A 17,694-nucleotide genomic window follows, 5' to 3' on the forward strand; every position below is an offset into this window, starting at 1 on the left:
ATCTGCCTTTTTCACCTTTCCAAACTGTACCCATGAAACAAGAACTCTCCTTCTCCCCTGCAACCACCGCAGCCCCTGACAACCACCATTCTACTTTCTATCTCTATGAATTTGACTACTCTAGATCCCTGAGTAGGAAAAACCTACAGTACTCCTGTGTTTCTCCTTTACTCTCACACTAAGACCAAACTCACAGCGCTTCTAACACCAGGCATGGGTTTTCCCCCACTAAGTGATTCTCTGCAACACCAGCTGGGTATCCTACAATTTAACTCAATTCTGACACTATCTGATCCCACAAGTTAAGGATTCAGTCCTACAAGACTGCTCCCACCCCACTACAGATGCCAATAGCAAGTCCAAGTTTTCACCTTTTGTTTCTGATCTATTAGCCGTAAAGCTGAGTTTCCACGACCCCCTGTACAGATTCAATTAATTTGCTAGAGTGGCTCACGGAACTCAGGGAAACACTTACTTAAATTTACCAGTTTTTTAAAGGATTTGATAAAGGATACAGGTGAACATCCAGGTGGAGGAGATGCAGAGAGTAAGGTATTCGGGACAGGGCATGAACTTCCATGGCCTCTCTGGGTGTAGCACTCTCCCAGAACCTCCATGTGTTCAGCCACTCTGAAGCTCTCCAAACCCCACACTTTGGGGATTTTTATGTAGGCTTCATCAAGAAAGCATAATGGATCATTAACTCCATTTCCAGACCCTCTCCCCTCTCTGCCGAACAGGGAGGGCCTGAAAATTCCCAATTTCTAATCATGGCTTGGTCTTTCTGGTGACAACCCCCTGTACAGGAGCCAACCCAGAGTCACCTCAGTAGAACAAAAGACACTCCTATCACCCAGGAAATTCAAAGGGATTTGGGAGCTCCATGTCAGGAACTAGGGTCAAAGACCAAATACTAAAACAAAAGATGATCCTAGTGCTCTTATTACTTAGGAAATTGCATGGTTTTTAGGATCTCTGTGCCAGGAACTGGGAGCAGAGACCAATATGTATATTTGCTATTATTTCAGAGTATCTCATATAAGTGGAATCATACAATGTTTGTCTTCTTGTGTTTGGCTTATTTTACTTAGCATCACGTCTTTAAGTTTCAACCATGTTGTAGCATGTGTCAGAATTTTCTTCCTTTTTTAATGCTGAATAATATTCCATTGTATGTATATATCACATTTTGTTTACCCATTCATCTGTTCATGGACACTTGGGTTGTTTCCTTCTTTCAACTATTGTGAATAATACTGCTATGAACACGTGATATAAATATTTGTTCAAGTCCCTGTTTTCAGTTCTTTGGGATATGTACCCAGAAGTAAAATTGCTGGATCATCTGACAATTCTATGTTTAATTTTTTGAGGGACTTCCAAAACATTTTTCACAGTGGCTACAGCATTTTACATTTCCACCTGGAATACATAAGGATTCCAATTTCTCCACATCCTAACCAAGACTTGCTATTTTCTGTTTTGCTCTTTTTGTTTGTTTTTTTTGTTTGTTCTTTAATGCCTTTTTTTTTTTTAAATAGCCATCTAAATAGGTGTGGAGTGGTACTGTGTTTTTGATTTGCATTTCCTTTATGATTAATGATGCTGAGTGTCTTTGTGTTCTTATTGACCATTAGTATAACCTCTTTTGATAAATGTCTATTTGCCATTTTTTAATTTGCATTGGTTTTTATTATTGCTGTTGAGTTATAAAGAGTTCTCTATATATTCTGGATATTAATCCCTCATCAGATATGATTTGCAAATATTTTCTCCCATTCTGTAGGTTGCCTTTTCACTTTATGATAGTGTCCTTTAACACAGAGAAGGTTTTAATTTTTAACTCCAATAAGTTTTCTTTAGTTGTCTGTGTTTCTGGTTTCATATCAAAGAAATCATTGCCAAATCCAATGCCATGAAGCTTTTCCCCTTTATTTCTAAGAGTTTATAGTTTTAACTCTTCAGATCTTTGATCCCTTTTGACTGAATTTTTGCAAGTGGTATAAGGTAATGGCCCAGCTTTACTCTTTTGCATGTAAACACCCAGTTTTCCCAACACTACTTGTTGAAAGCACTGTCCTTTCCACATTAAATGGTCTTGGCACCCTTGTCGAAAATCATTTGACCATATATGTGAGGGCTTATTACTAGGCTCTCTATTTTATTCCAAAAGTCTGTATGTTTGCCTTTATGCCAGTACCACACTGTTTTAAGGTAGCTTTGTAGTTAAGTTTTGAAATCAGGAAGTGTGAGACCTCCAACATTATTCTTCTTGAAAATTACACCTCATATTACATTTATGTGTATTATTAGATTATACACTTGGAGTCTTCAACCCTCTAGTTTTTAACACAGTGACTTGAACAGAGCCGATTCTTTATAAGTGGTTGTCAGGTATCTGGCTACCTTAGTAACTTTCCTTCCCAATTTAACTTCAAAATTTTATCTTAGTTCCACATCTCTTTCTTAGTACATTCTTTAATGAAATTTCTTAATTTCACATCTTTTGTAGTTTGCAATTTTTTTCAGCTATCTCAAAGCACTGATTGCATTATTTCATGATGTAATGTTTGTTTTAAAAACGTCATTGACATCATGAACTAAGGCTAATTTGTTATACCTGTATTGAATGTATCATCATCTGTGGGGTGAATTAGATTGAATATTTATATTGATATTAGAAAAAATTACGGCTAAAAAAACCATTAAGTTACAAAGTTAAAATCCCTGGCAGGGAGGAGTTAAAATATATAAGGCAAGGAAGAAGAGAATATTTTTAGCTGAGTTTTAAAGATAGTTAATGGAATGGAGAGTCCTGGAAGGCTGTTCTAGATGGCAGATGGCCGATGGCTACAGAGCCGTCCTGATACAGTCCTGGCTGTGACGTTAGTTGAGGGAGCTGGGACTGGAGGAGAAGGGAGAAGCTGTGAAAAAGTAGTGATTCCAGAGTCTGAAGTGGTTTCAAAAGAGTATCTGTGAAAGTTCTATAAAATTCTATCATGCTATCAATAAAAAGCAAAACCCTCCTGATATATTCTCATATGGAGAATTATCAAAAAACAGGGTATTTTATACATTGTGTCAGACGTGATAAAATGTTAATAGATGACCTCATTGTATCCTTACTATGTTTGAGGTGCAGGGCTAACAACTTTTTAAGAATTTCCTTTTCAACTAGGAAATGGTGGAGGTGGATCCAGGTCTGTCTCAGTCTCTTGACCTCTCTCTTCCGTCACCTCCCTCAGCTATTTGCAGACAGTGTGACAAAGAAAAGACCAAGGACTCTTCTCTGTATCCTTATTTACCACTTTTTTTCTCATTTTTAAAGTTAATAGAAACAGATCACTCCTATTCGCCTCAAGAGTCTACATAGGGAACGTAAAGAAATAAGAATAAAAGGCAAAACAAACATTTGACTGTGTTTTAGGACAATGTAACTGAAAACATTCCTAGACTAACAGTTTCTTTTTTTTTTTTTTTTTTTTTGTCTTCAAGAACTCATATTTTGAAAAGGGAATTTTAGAGTAAGATTTTGTTATTGTATAGAACTAAAGAGCTAGGCTTTCCTTTTTACTCATAGTCTATTTTCAAATGACCTTTTTCTCTAAATATGAATACATCTACTTTAATATTAGGAAATTCAAGAGTAATGATCATTCTGGGGCTTTCCACTGTTACTCTTATCATTTCTGATTCCCTCCTTTCCTAATTAGACAATAGTTTGTCTTGTTAGGTGTGTGTAACAGTCATTAGGAGCTGTCATTGCACAGGGCACTCTACTCACTGCTGTGGGAGTACAGATTCTAAGAATAATTCTTGACCCTATGATTGAGTTGAGAACACGAGACATAAAAGAAAGTTAAATTGCTAAATGTATAGTGCAAATGATAAATGCTTTGAATCTCAAGTGGAAAAAAATCACTATGGCTTTCTTCTCTCTGATGCCTAAAATTTTGAGAGGCTTCTCTTTGTACGTCTGTGTGTGTGTGTGTGTGTGTGTGTGTGAGCATTTTTGTGATAAATTATATATTTTGCTAAGGAGTTCAGCAACTTTGTGCATTCAGCACTTACATGTAGGGCTTCCCTGGTGGTGCAGTGGTTAAGAATCTGCCTGCCAATGCAGGGGACACGGTTTGAGCCCTGGTCCGGGAAGATTCCACATGCTGCGGAGCAACTAAGCTCGTGCGCCACAACTACTGAAGCCCGCTTGCCTAGAGCCCGTGCTCCGCAACAAGAGAAGCCACCACAATGAGAAGCTCACACATCACAATGAAGAGTAGCCCCCGCTCGCTGCAAATAGAGAAAGCCTGTGTGCAGCAACGAAAACCCAATGCAGCCAAAAATAAAATAAATTAAAAAAAAATACTTACATGTAATTGACAACTAATACCGGAAATTCTAAACAACATATATCTCAGAATGTGGACTTCTCTCCTTGCTAAACTCTGTCATTTTCATTTTTGGCTTTTCTTCCTTAAATTAGAATTTGGAAAATATTCTTAACCTTACTTTCTTAGTATAGACCAGATTTTGTCTACTTGCAGATGACATGAAGATAAGAAATAAGATAAAAGGTACATTTTAAAACAAGATACCTTTGAATAGGGAATGAAAATATGTTTCTATTCGATACTCACATTGATTTATACTAAGCTTATTTTCAAGTGGATTGTCTCACCTATGTGATATAATTATTAGCCATCATTTAGTGAGTTAAGTTCCATTACAGAATTTCTCTAGGGTCTGATGAAGCAGTATTCCTTTTTCTGCTTCATGACAGCCAAGACTGACATGGTGGAGGCCACTTCTTGATTAAAGTAAATGGCAGTCATTGTGTATAAAATCTGGATGCCAGCATGAGTACTTTTGTGGATATTTTAAAAATACAGCCCTTTGCCTCCGGACTTCTCTGGGGCCAGCAGCCGGCCGACCTGGGGCCCGGGGCTGCGGGCTCGGCCGACTACCATGGGCTCTGTGTCAAACCAGCAGTTTGCAGGTGGCTGGAGGAGGTGCAGGAGGACACGGCCCAGGCGGCCGAAGAGCCGCAGCTGCTGCGCGGAGCCGGCATCTGTACGTGGTTCAACGTGCGCATGGGATTCGGCTTCCTGCCCATGACTGCCCGCGCCGGGGTCGCACTCGACCCACCCCCCTCCGGGTGGATGTCTTTGTGCACCAGAGTAAGCTGCACATGGAGGGCTTCCGGAGCCTGAAGGAGGGTGAGGCCGTGGAGTTCACCTTTAAGAAGTCCGCCAAGGGCCTGGAATCTATCCGAGTCACCGCCCTGGTGGGGTGTCCTGTATTGGGAGTGAGAGGCGGCCCAAAGGGAAGAACATGCAGAAACGCAGATCAAAGGGAGACAGGTGCTACAACTGTGGAGGTCTAGACCATCATGCCAAGGAATGCAAACGGCCACCCCAGCCCAAGAAGTGCCACTTCTGCCAGAGCATCAACCATATGGTAGCCTCGCGTCCACTGAAGGCCCAGCAAGCTCCCAGCTCCCAGGGAAAGCCAGCCTACTTTCGGGAGGAGGAAGAAGAGATCCATAGCCCTGCCATGCTCCCAGAGGCCCAGAATTGAGCCACAGTGGGTGGGGGCTATCCGTTCATGATCAGAAAGTTTTGAGGGGGCTTCCCTGGCGGTCCGGTGGTTAAGACTCCACGCGCCCAATACAGGGGGCATGAGTTCGATCCCTGGTCAGGGAACTAAGATCCCGCATGCCGCAAGGCGCGGCCAAAAAAAAAAAAAAAAAAACCAAAACCGAAAGTTTTGAGGAACAGGCATCAATCGGCAGAGTAGAGAAAGGGGGGACAGTGCGGGTAGGGGGCAGCTGGCACTGCCATATATCTCAGGCCGGGGTCTACAGTGTCACCCCCTCTTCCCTCTTGGTTGGGGGAAGGGGTGAGGCAAAGAAACTCCAATCATGCTCTATCCAAATGCACGTGAGGGCTCTGGGGGGTAACCCTTCCTGCATGCTTTATCTGAGTCTCCACCCCCAGAATCTCCAGCTTCTGAAAGTGGCCTGGATAGGGAAATCGTTTTACTCTTCAAGAAGGATATGGAATAACATTTCCCATGCCAGAGTGAAAAGATTAAGCATGAGACCAGATTGATGGACCCAAACCCACAAGCCACTACATTCTGTGGGAGGAAGTATCTCAGGGGTTAGGCAGGGTTTTCCACATCTTGTCTCCTCATAACCCCCTCCTGGGATAGAGTGCTGAGAGAACTGTCCCAAGCAGTGGGTTGTGATGCTAGGCAAAAGGGGGGTTGAGGGAACAGCTGCAGACCTGCTGCTTCTAAGCTCACTCCCACCCCGTTCTGGGCCAATACAATTTTATTTATTGGCTCCCTTGGATGACTGTACCTTGGGTCCCACTTTCTCCAGGATGCCAACTGCACTAGTGGTGTGCGAATGACGTATCTTGTGCATTTTAACTTTTTTTCTTCATAATATAAATATTCTGGTTTTGTATTTTTGTGTATTTTAATCTAAGGCCCTCATTCCTGCACTGTGTTCTCAGGTACGTGAGCAATCTCAGGGATACGTCGGCAGCAGCTCCGGGTCTGCACAGCAGGAATACTTTTTGTTGCTCTATCACCAGAGAGAACAACTGTTTGGAGCGTATAGCCTATTGAACTACCTCACTCTTGCCAATTAGAGCTGGCTTTTCTGCCACAGTGTCCTCTTGAAACCCCTCCATCTTCAGTGTTTCATGGGAGACTAGGTTTTAACTGGGTTGCCCCATGACATGGTCTCCTTCTACTGAAAGATTGGAAATTGGACTGAACAGGAAAAGGTGGTACAGAGAGGTTAGGAGAGGCTGGGCCAGGTAAAAGGTGCAGAGAGGGGAAGCCAAGATTAGGCAGAGGTCATCTGTATGTGTGATAAAGGATTCCTGTTCCAGACCTCTAATCCAAGGGCACAGGACTCGCTTTACATACCAGGTCCATCCTTCACTGGATTGGGCTAGGCCTAACATACACAACAGGGTGTATGGTATGTGTTTTTGTAAAAACTATGAGTTGGTAAGGACAGGTTTTAAGAATGATGCCTCTGTACCCGTCTTGAGCTGCCCAGGGATGGATATATGAAGCAAGGACAAGATCCTTAATCTTTAACAATTCTGGGCTTTTCCTCCTTGGTTTCCAGAGAGACCATCAGTGATGGCTTCTTTGTGGTTCCCAGAGCCAATGTCCTGCCCTGCTGCAGCAGTAATTAGTGTCATGGTAGCTAAAGGAGAAAAGGGGGTTTCATTTACATGCTGTGAGATCACTGCAAACCTACCTCACTGTGTTGTAACGGGGCAAATGCAAAGTACACATTGGGTGATGTGTGTCTGATCCTGGGTTCTTGTCTCCCCCAGTTGCTGCCCCCATCTAGTTACTGTATTTGTCTGCGCTTCGTAGGACTTCACAAATAGCTGATTTGGTGATTGCTAGGTGGCCTAGTTTGTGTAAATATAATGTGTTGGTCTTCTCCATGTTCTTTCGCGGTTTTATTGTTTACAAACTTCTTTTTATATTGAGAAAAATAGCCAAAGCATCTTTGACAAAAGGTCTGCACCAGCCAAAAAGATCTGAAACATAAGCTTGGGGGCCGCTCTTCTTGAAGTGGGAGGTCTTGAACTACACTTTCTTTTGTGTTCCCCTTCCCGTTTCCTATTTTGAACACGATCTTCTGTCCTAAAAACTGTATTCCTACCCTCTCTTCTTTCCCCCTTTGTGCCCCCCCCAAAAATAGTCTATACACCTATACGTTTAATTTGTGGGGTGTCTGTGATTAAATTATTTGTGCAAAAATCCTGAAGAAGCTAAGAACTCTCCATCCCTTGTTCCCAATCTCCTGAGTCATGACCATTCCTTGATTTGATTCATGCCAAACAGACTGCTGTCTTTGGATGGATTAAAACCTACTTCAATCTCTAATCCTAGGGTACAGAGGAGCAACGAGGGTGCCTTCCATGTAGAAAGTGGGGTTAGGAGACCATGAAAGGAAAGATGAATGTATAGCCAAGTCACTCAGGAACTTTTATGCAGGTGCAAGAAACTTATGTCAAAGTGGCCACAAGATTGTTTAACAGGAGACAGACAAATGTAACTCCATGTTTACTGCTAGAAACCAAAGCTTTGTGTGAAATCTTGAATTTATGAGGAGGGAGGGAGGGAGGGTAGAAAAGCATGTACCTGTTCTTCATCCCTTCCCCTCATTACTGAACTGCAGGAGACTGAGCCCCCTTGGGCTTTGGCGACCCCATCTGGGCAGTGTTTATTTGTTGGTTGATTTTGCTGTGCCAGGTACTTCCTTTCCCATTTGCTATCATTTTGTAACACACATGCTGACCCTTTTCCCTTCCCCTTCTTTTCCTTGGGAAAATACAATGAATAAAGACTTATTGGTACCAAAAAAAAAAAATTATATATATATATATATATATATATATATATATATATATACACACACACACATACACACACATAGTCTCCCAAAGTTGAGAGTGTAAAAAGTTTATAGCTCATCCCCTTTTCAGAATGGAAACAAGTTATAATTTGTTAGAATTTTTCTTTTTTCTAATGGCAGAGCAGATTGGGCAGGTCAAAACCAAATCCTAGAGTCTATGTGATTTATTTGGCTATATCTTTAGAGCAACCTCATCAGACCTACTCCCACACCGTTACATAAAGTCAGTTTAGACCAGAAATCAGGGCATTAATCTTGGTATCCTGACCCAACTGGGAATTGACACTAACTAGACAAATATCCTTAAGCAAGCAACACTTTTTATGGGTCTCAGTTCTGTCACTTATAAAATAAGGGTACTAGATTATATAATATATAAGAATCAGTGGTTCCCCTAAGCAATTACTTTGAGGAAATAAATGCATTGCTGAAGTCTGAGATGGAAGATAAACAGAGTAGGAATAAAAGTAATTAGTACCATGCTCTATTATCCAAGTTTGTTAAAGCAAGCACGCTATTTTCTGAAAACAAAGAAACAAACAAATAGGAGTTTCAAAGAAGAAAGTAAATACAGATTTAAAGTTCTTGGGACTATTTTTTAGTGTTAGATGATTTATATATTTTTTAAAGTATTATTGAATACTGATGATAAATATGATGTTCTAGATATAAAAATGAAGCTATGTAAAGCAAATTAAAAGGGAAACATTATGTTATCATTGACTGACTAATGCAAAATCTCCATTCATCCCTTGGAGATTTTGGTACCTGGTTTACTGTTCCTCTCTCCTGTCTTTGCTCTTGAACCATTTTAATAGTCACATAGATAATCCTTCCAAAATCCTGGTTCTAAGTTCCTTAAATTTCTCTCTTTAAATGAGTGTTCTCTATCCCATAGCACACTGTGATATTATTCAATAGTTGTTTTTCTTTCTTCAACCAGTTAATACATTTTCCCCATTACCTCCATTCCAGACATTCTAGTTTCCAAACATCACCCTCTATCTTTCAAGGTCTTCTCATTAATTTCCCAGTTTCAACAATTGCTATTCTACCCTAGAACCTATAAGCTATTATTCTAGCACATTTCCATTGTTTTTCACCCTTTCATGTCCTAACTTCATCCTTGGCCAGTTTGAATCCCACGGTCTATCATCTCATATCTAGCCTCAACTATAACACAAACCTCCCTGTCACTCATAACTGCCTGGAAATGCTGAAGTACTGGTTCAATTTAATTTTCTTTTTATTCTCCTCCTATCTCTAGACAGATGAGTAAGGCTGGAGCAAATAGAACCCTTTGACTGCATGTTCCTATTGAACACCAAACAGTGTAATTTGGGATAGACCAAATGTTATCTCATCAACTCAAGGACATAATACCAACATGTTTCTCTTCTTCTATAACATTTAATTGCGCTCTCTACTGCATCATTCCAATTAGAATACTGTATTACCAGGCCACTCAGGATGGTTGTTCTCTTGTTCTCTGTATATCCCCTGCTCCACCAGTCCTTTCTTCTCCTAGACTTAGTCATATGACTGACCTCCCCTCTTCTATTTTTTTAATAAATAAGTTATACTCCATTTATAGTTATTATAATATATTGGCTATATTCCCTGGATTGTACAATATATCCTCATAGCTTATTTTATACATAATAGTTTGTTCTTCTTAATCCCCTACCCCTATATTACCCCTCCTCACTTTCTTCTCCCCACAGGCGACCACTAGCTTGCTCTCTGTATCTGTAAGTTGGCTGCTTCTTTGTTATAGTCATTAGTTTGTTGTATTTTTAAGATTCTGCATATAAGTGACATCATATAATGTTTTCTTTCTCCATCTAACTTATTTCACTTAGCATAACACCATCCAAGTCCATCCATGTTACTGCAAATGGCAAAATTTAATTCCTTTTTATGGCTTAGTATTCCATTGTGTGTGTGTGTGTGTGTCTGTGTGTGTGTGTGTGTCTGTGTGTGTGTACCACATCTTCTTTATCTATTCCTCTGTTGATGGACACTGAAGTTGCTTCCATATCTTGGCAATTGTAAATAATGCTGTTATGAACATTGGGGTTCACATATCGTTTTGAATTTTTTTATTTTTACTTTTTGGATATATAACACAGATAACAAATGTTGGTGAGGATGTTGAGAAAAGGGAACCCTCCTACACTGTTGGTGGGAATGTAAATTGGTGCAGCCACTGTGGAAAACAGTATGGAGGTTTCTCAAAAAACTAAAAACAGAATTACCATATGACTGACCTCTGGATAATAGAGCTTAATCAGTAATTGCCTATGTGCTTCCTGCCCCTCCCCTACCTCACCTCCGCTGCCCCAGTCAGTGATTGTCCTAATCTTTAGATCATTATGGCTCCACTACAGTAGTTTATCAAAGGGGAAACATCTGCCCCAAGATGCTTGTTAATGCCAGGGGGCTGTGAGGGATGTGCCCCTCTCTGTTGGTTTCCCTGGCAACTGAAGAGCCAACCTGATGTCATTTCCCCCTAAACTGGTAACCTCATCTCCACAACCTCCCCAATAGGGAAGGAAGACTTCTGCCGTGTCCTGCCTGTCATCTGCCGTGCAGGGTGGCAGGTTGGGGTGTCACTCCAGGACCTTGCTTCAGACATGTAAGGTCCCCTATCTGATAAACCCCTGATGTCTTGGTCGCTGACATGGGGTTCTTTCTTTGGTCTTGTGGCTGGGCAATTACAGGGCTTGCAGACCTGCAGGGTACAGCCCAACACATACCATATGCTATAATATCTGTGCTTTTTAAAAATTGACTATATCCTTACTCTTCCTTCGTCTTATTACTCTACCAAAATAAATCTTATGGAAGTCACACCATTCACATTGCTAAATTACATAGACAGTTCTTGGTCCTCCCTTTCACTCAGCATATAAGCAGCATTTTGTAAGGATGCTTACTCATTCCTTGAGATATTTCTTCACTTGGCTTTTGGGACCTCAGCCCTCTCGTTCTCCTTCAAATACAAGGGCTGTCTCTTTTCATTCTCTTCTGTTAGTTTTTCCTCATTTCCTCAGGGCTCAGTTCCTATTCCTCTACATTCATTCCCTGTGGAATCTTATTCCGTCTTATGATTTTAAATATCATTTACATACTGGCAGTTCCTAAATTTCTATCTCCAGCCCATAGCTCTCCCTTGATTATCTAACTGTCTGCTCACCTTTGGAAATTTCATCCTCAACCTGTTTCTTCCATGGAATCAGTCAACGACAAATCCATCTTGTAGTTGCTCAGATTAGAAACACTGTCTTCATCCTCAAATCTTCTTTTTCCCCTTCTCACAGCCCATATCCATTAACAATTTCTGCTGGCTCTACCTTTAAAGTACACCCCAGATCTGATAACTTCCAACTCTTTTTACTGCTGTCATGCTAATTTGAGCCACCATCATTTCTCCCCTGTATTACTGCAATAGCTTATTAACTTGCCTCCTTGTTTCCATCTATACCCATTTGTAATCTACACAAAACAAAGCAGCCAAAATTGTCTTTAGAAAGTTTGTCACTCATTTTATTATTAATAATTAAAGCAAAAAAAGAATTAAGGCAAGAATAAAGGCAAATTAAAACACAAAGATAAACTGGAAAAATATTTGTAACAAATAAAACAAACTAAAGCCTATTCTTCCTAATATATTAAAGGCTGCTGAAGTTAAAAATAGAACCAGCAACCTAATGTTAAAAATAAGCAAAGGAAAGAAATAGAACAGGAAAAACATTTAACAGGAAAAAAAAAAAAAGAAACACAATTGTCCTATAGGTATATGAAACGATGCTCAATGTAATTCTCAAAAAGATAAATTCAAATTCTATCTTATGTGATAGCTAATGAGAGTAAAGATGATGCAAGTTCAAAAAGGGATCTAGCAATCTTTATCAAAAGTATACACCTATAACCTCACAGAGCAACCTCAGCTCTGAGTATGTATTCATTTGAATACTACTTCACATGTATCAATATAAAATTAAGTAGTTTTTCTGCAACATTGTTATAATAGCAAAAATTGGAAACAACTAAAGTAGACAGAAATAGGTCAATGATAATTAAATGTGGTATATCCATACAATGGAATAGTATGCAGCTGTATAAAAATTAAAAATGACAGTATGGGGCTTCCCTGGTGGTGCAGTGGTTGAGAGTCTGCCTGCCAATGCAGGGGATGAGGGTTTGCACCCTGGTCTGGGAGGATCCCATATGCCGCGGAGCAACTGGGCCCGTGAGCCACAGCTACTGAGCCTGCGTGTCTGGAGCCTGTGCCCCGCAACAAGAGAGGCGGCAACGGTGAAAGATCCATGCACCGCGATGAAGAGTGGCCCTGCTTGCCGCAACTAGAGAAAGTCCTTGCACAGAAACGAAGACCCAACACAGCCAAAAATAAATAAATAAATAAAATGCTGGCTTAACTCCTAGAGAGTTTCATTATTTAAAAAAAAAAAAAAAAAATGGCAGTAATCTCTATTTATTAATAGAGAACTCTCCAGAATACACAGTTAAATGAAAATAGGCAAGAAGAAACATGGTAAATAAAGTAGACAAACATTGGTGTAAAAAGTGAGGCAATAGTGATATAAATATATTTGTAAATCCTTTTATTTGGCTGAAGATAAACTTATATAAGAGCTAACAAAAATAGTTCTGAAAATGCAGGTAAATCATGTGAATGGAGACAGGGATGAGAGCAAGAACTTGTAGTGTAAGACCGTTCTATGTCGTCTTTATCTATAAGCCACCTAAAATGTATTACCTATTCAAAAAATTTTTAAATACCGTAAATTCAATCACTTCCCACATTAAATCTCTCCATTAACTTTGTACCTCTTTCGGTGGGGAAAAAAAGAAGTCTGGATATTGGTCTACAAGACGGTCTGCATTCTTATCTCCACTGCCTCTCTCATCCTGTCTGCCACCATTATCCTCTTTACATTAATCTGCTCAAAATACACTGACCTCCCTACTGCTCCCCAAAACAGCAAACACATTCCCACATCCAGACTTTTGCTTTCATTGTTTCTACTCCTTTTAAAACTCTTACCTCAGATATTCTTGGGGCTCCTCCTTTCCCCCTCCTTCTGGTATCTGTTCAAGTGCCATCTCATCAGCAATGCCTACATTTACTACATAAAGTAGTCTGTATAAAGCACCCTCCTACCTTGGCACCTCTACTCCTTGGATGCTGTTTTATTATGTTTTTATCTAGCAGGGATCAACATTTGATGTATTATAATTTTACTTTTTTTTTTTTTCATCTTTTCCCCTCTACCTCCCCAGGATGTAAATTCTAAAGGGACTTGGTTTTATTCCCTGGTGATTTCTCAGTAGGGGAATCAACAGTACCTGGCACACAGGAGGCACTCCAAAAAATACTGCTTAAATGAATGAATGTTAGATACTTAATCAAGCATAATCCTCCAATTTGCTCTATCAGAACAGTTCATTTACATTCCCACAGCACTACACATACTCTACCCATGGATGTGGCAGTCATGGGTCTCAAGATCTTTGGAAGTGCTACATGGAGAGTAAAAATAGTGTGAACAAAGGATGTTTTCCCCTTTCTTTCCACAGCTTGAACCTAAGGAGCCCTTTGCTCCTCGCACGGGAGGACCATACAACCACACAATTGTAGGAGAGAACCCAGTGAACAATATATGAATAGAGGATTCAGATGAGACCCCCTATCCATTTTTTACCTCTTAGAACACAGGCTGGCTAGCTCTCAAACACTGCACAACCTTTCCTGAAAACATAGCCTGAATCTACTCAGCGAAATAGAGAGATTTTCTTCTCTGAAAATTCACAGAATCTTGATGCAACAGCCAAATAGTTCTATCAAGATTACCCACTGTGATCATTAAGCACTAATGTTGATACAGAAAGCTTAAAACTGTGTACGTATAACTGTGTTAAGAAAATTGTATTTTAAATGTGTGCTCTGTGTATATAACCTAACCATACATTTTAAAAACTCTAATTGTTCTCTGCTTCTCGAGTGAGCTAAGCTACATGCTGAATAAGAAAGGCAGGTTTATTCCCCTCTCCTGGAGGCTCCCACTGTTTGATGATATCTTGTTTTTGTGACTTAGCTTTAGTTTGAGAAGGAGGCAGGTAATCCTTTTCTTTCACTTGCCATTCCAAATGAAACAGTGTGACTGTTCCTTAAACTGCCTCTTCTTATCTTTAGCTCTATCTGCATGACATTGCCCAGAACTTGACTTCAGATCCCTGTCTGTTGTATGTGCAGACTTCAACTGTCTTTACAATGTGCATGTTCTATGGAAATCCCGGGAGTTCTTTCACACGGGGTTGCCTGTAGTTTTCTGACAATCTTGGCTACCCTGCATTTTTTCCTAAGCCTAGAGTCTTCCTTCTTTGTTTGCTCCTTTCAATTTTCTTCTTCTCTCTTCCAGCCCTTTTATTCTTCATTGGCCCAATGGGATCAGAATTCAGCTTCTTCATTTCTAGTCTCCCCCTTCCCCACCCCCTTAATTAGTCCCCATATCTTCTTTGCTTGCCATCAACCAGACTTTCAAGAATAACTCAAAATGGCAAAGGGCTAAGAAGCATAGTTAAATTTGGGCCACATAACCTAAGTTACTGGATTCATAGGAAGATAAATTTGCACTGCCTTTGATTCTTTGAACAGGATTTTAATTTTTTTTAACTTGGGGCCTTTTCAATTATTCTTTTTACATAAATTACTCTTCTTTCAGCTCTTCTCTTAATCACTCTTATCCTTTAAGTTTCAGCACAAATGTTGTCCCCTTAGAGAGGCTTTTACTGGCCACTCCATCTCAAGTTATTCTGTTTTATGACTCAGTGTATTGATTTCCTATGTAACACCAAAACATATAAGCGTATTGCTTATCTATTTGACTACTTTATTATTCTCTAGCTTCCCCACGAGAATGACATTTCCTAGAGAAATGAAATCTTGCTTCTTTTTCACCCTCTCCCCATTGCATTCAAATCTAATTCAGAGAAATAGTACGCACTCAATAAACTTGAATTGAATGATTTAGTTGATTTCTTCCTTTTCCTCTCACATTACTACTTCAATCTAGTTATTCAAAAGTTGTTTTGTTTTCTTTGCTTGTTTGTTTTTAGCATTTGGGGATATATGTCTGTTCTATTTTTTAAATAAGTTTTTATTGTGGTAAAATGCACATAACATAAAATGCACCATCTTAACCATTTTTAAGTGTACAGTTCAGTGGTGGTTCCTAATGGTGTTCAATCATCACCACCATCCATCTCCATAACCCTTTTCATCTTGAAAAACTGGAACTCTACACTCATTAAACAGTAACTCCCCATTCCCCTCATAAAGCTCCTGGCAACTAGTATTCTGTTTCCTGTTTCTATGATTTTGACTACTCTAAGTACCTTGTATGACTGGAATCAGAGTATTTGTCTTTGTGACAGGCTTTTCTCACTTAGCATAATGTCCTCAAGGTTCATCCATTTTGTAGCATATGTCAGAATTTCTTTCCTTTTTAAGGCTGAATAATATCCCATGTTATATATATACCACACTTATCCATCTGTCCATGAATAGACACGGGTTTGTCAAAAACAAGACAACAACACAACAAGTCCAAGACGGAGTCACATATGCTAAGTCCAACATGAGCAAACCAAGACTTAATTACTATTTCGACTCTGTCAGAAATGTAATCTTAAACCACTCAATCAGGAATTGTTTGATCAGCACTAGTTAGGTGATCTAATAGACCCCTGCCATTCCCTAAAGGAAAGTAACTTTGCAATAACTAACCCACATTTTTTGCCAGTGTAACTTCTTTTTTCCCATTCCATTCTGCCTATAAAAGTTTTTCATTTTGTACAGCTCCTTGGAGCTCCTTTCTATCTGCCAGATTGGATGCTGCCTGATTCAAATCAATTTTTGCTCAAATAAACTCTTACATTTTTAATATGCCTCAGTTTATGTTTTAACAGTTCCTGTGTCAAAAGAGGAAACTGAAGGAGACCCCTGACAGCCCCCAAGAGTAATGAGCTACCACAAATAGGTACCTGTTGAACCCCTTAGCTTGCTGCTTTCTTGCTGCCTTGAGAGGTCATGAGTATGTCCCTCTAGGACCCTAGCTCTGCAGCTTTTGCATTATGAGCTGTGATATTTTATTTGAACATTTCTTCTTCTAGACTGGATCCACAAATCATCCGAGGCCTGACTGGGCCTGGGTCAGACTCAGTCAGAAACTGGACTAAATCTGAGGTCAGAATGGGTCTTACTTAGAAACTGGACCAGGTTTCTGACTTAAGCTGGACTGTGTCCAGTGTGAGCCTTCAGATGAATAGATTTTTGTTTTAAGGCTGAACAGCGCAGGTTAAATTTACCAAAGATAATCCTGAATTACAGTGGCCACAGTAGAGAACTTTTAACCTAGATAAGCATCTATTTTTGAGATACCCTAGAGAAAAAGGGGTCTCAGCCAAGCATTCAACAGAAAGAACAGAGGAAAAATTACTTTTCTGCCTCTACAGTGTCTGTTGACCAGCATGAGGACTGCTGGGACACCACACTGGCTCCAGAGCCTAGACAGGACCTAGGAAAACTGGCAGAAACCAGCAAAGAATAAGAACTCCTACCAAAGTCAGCTCTCCCAGATCTCTAGAGAGAAAGGTAAAATTCCATGCTGTCCCTTCTATTCCAAATTCAGGCAAAACACATTTGTAAGATTTAGATCTTTGAATTGTGACTTAATTTGCTTTTGGCTGTCCATTGATTGTTCATCCCTTCTCTTCCACAGACAGCTATAGTCTTCTTGTTTGTATTTTGTGTCCTGAGAACTTAGCTTGACAACTGTCAGGTTGGGGGACCCAAAAATATGCCTGGACAAAACTGCGGGTCACATTCTATTTGTGGCTAGGGTTCTACTGACTGCTGCCAGCTCTCAAGGAAATTGTGTGAGTCCTTCTTTTGGTTCTCTTTGGGAGTGGCTCTGAATCTTGGGAGGGTAGTATCTTTTTCACCATATCTGGGGATACGTCTTCTGTCCAAGGGGATATTCAGTACTGCCAGGAATACTGTTTGTCCCAGCTGAAGCCTGACAAGGTATGTGAAAGGATTTTTGCTGGATCATATGTTAATGCTATTTTTACACAAGAATTCTTTTTTTTTTTAAATTAATTAATTAATTAACTTATTTTTGGCTGCGTTGGGTCTTCGTTGCTGCACA

The 17,694-nt window shown here is 40.0% G+C and overlaps 1 protein-coding gene and 1 pseudogene across 2 annotated transcripts in view; one reads left to right on the forward strand and one right to left on the reverse strand.

The window, feature by feature from the left end:
- The window catches only part of LOC309658213 (teneurin-2-like), a 1,589,229-nt gene that overhangs the window by 1,483,068 nt on the left and 88,467 nt on the right, over nt 1-17,694 (reverse strand). The window lies entirely within an intron of this gene.
- On the forward strand, nt 4,139-8,407 carry LOC309658329 (protein lin-28 homolog A pseudogene; annotated as a pseudogene). Its single transcript has one exon. The product of its transcript is annotated as a protein lin-28 homolog A pseudogene (transcript).

This window comes from Balaenoptera physalus, assembly GCF_965194825.1.
Source record: "Balaenoptera physalus genome assembly, chromosome: 3".
Classification (NCBI taxonomy): domain Eukaryota; kingdom Metazoa; phylum Chordata; class Mammalia; order Artiodactyla; family Balaenopteridae; genus Balaenoptera; species Balaenoptera physalus.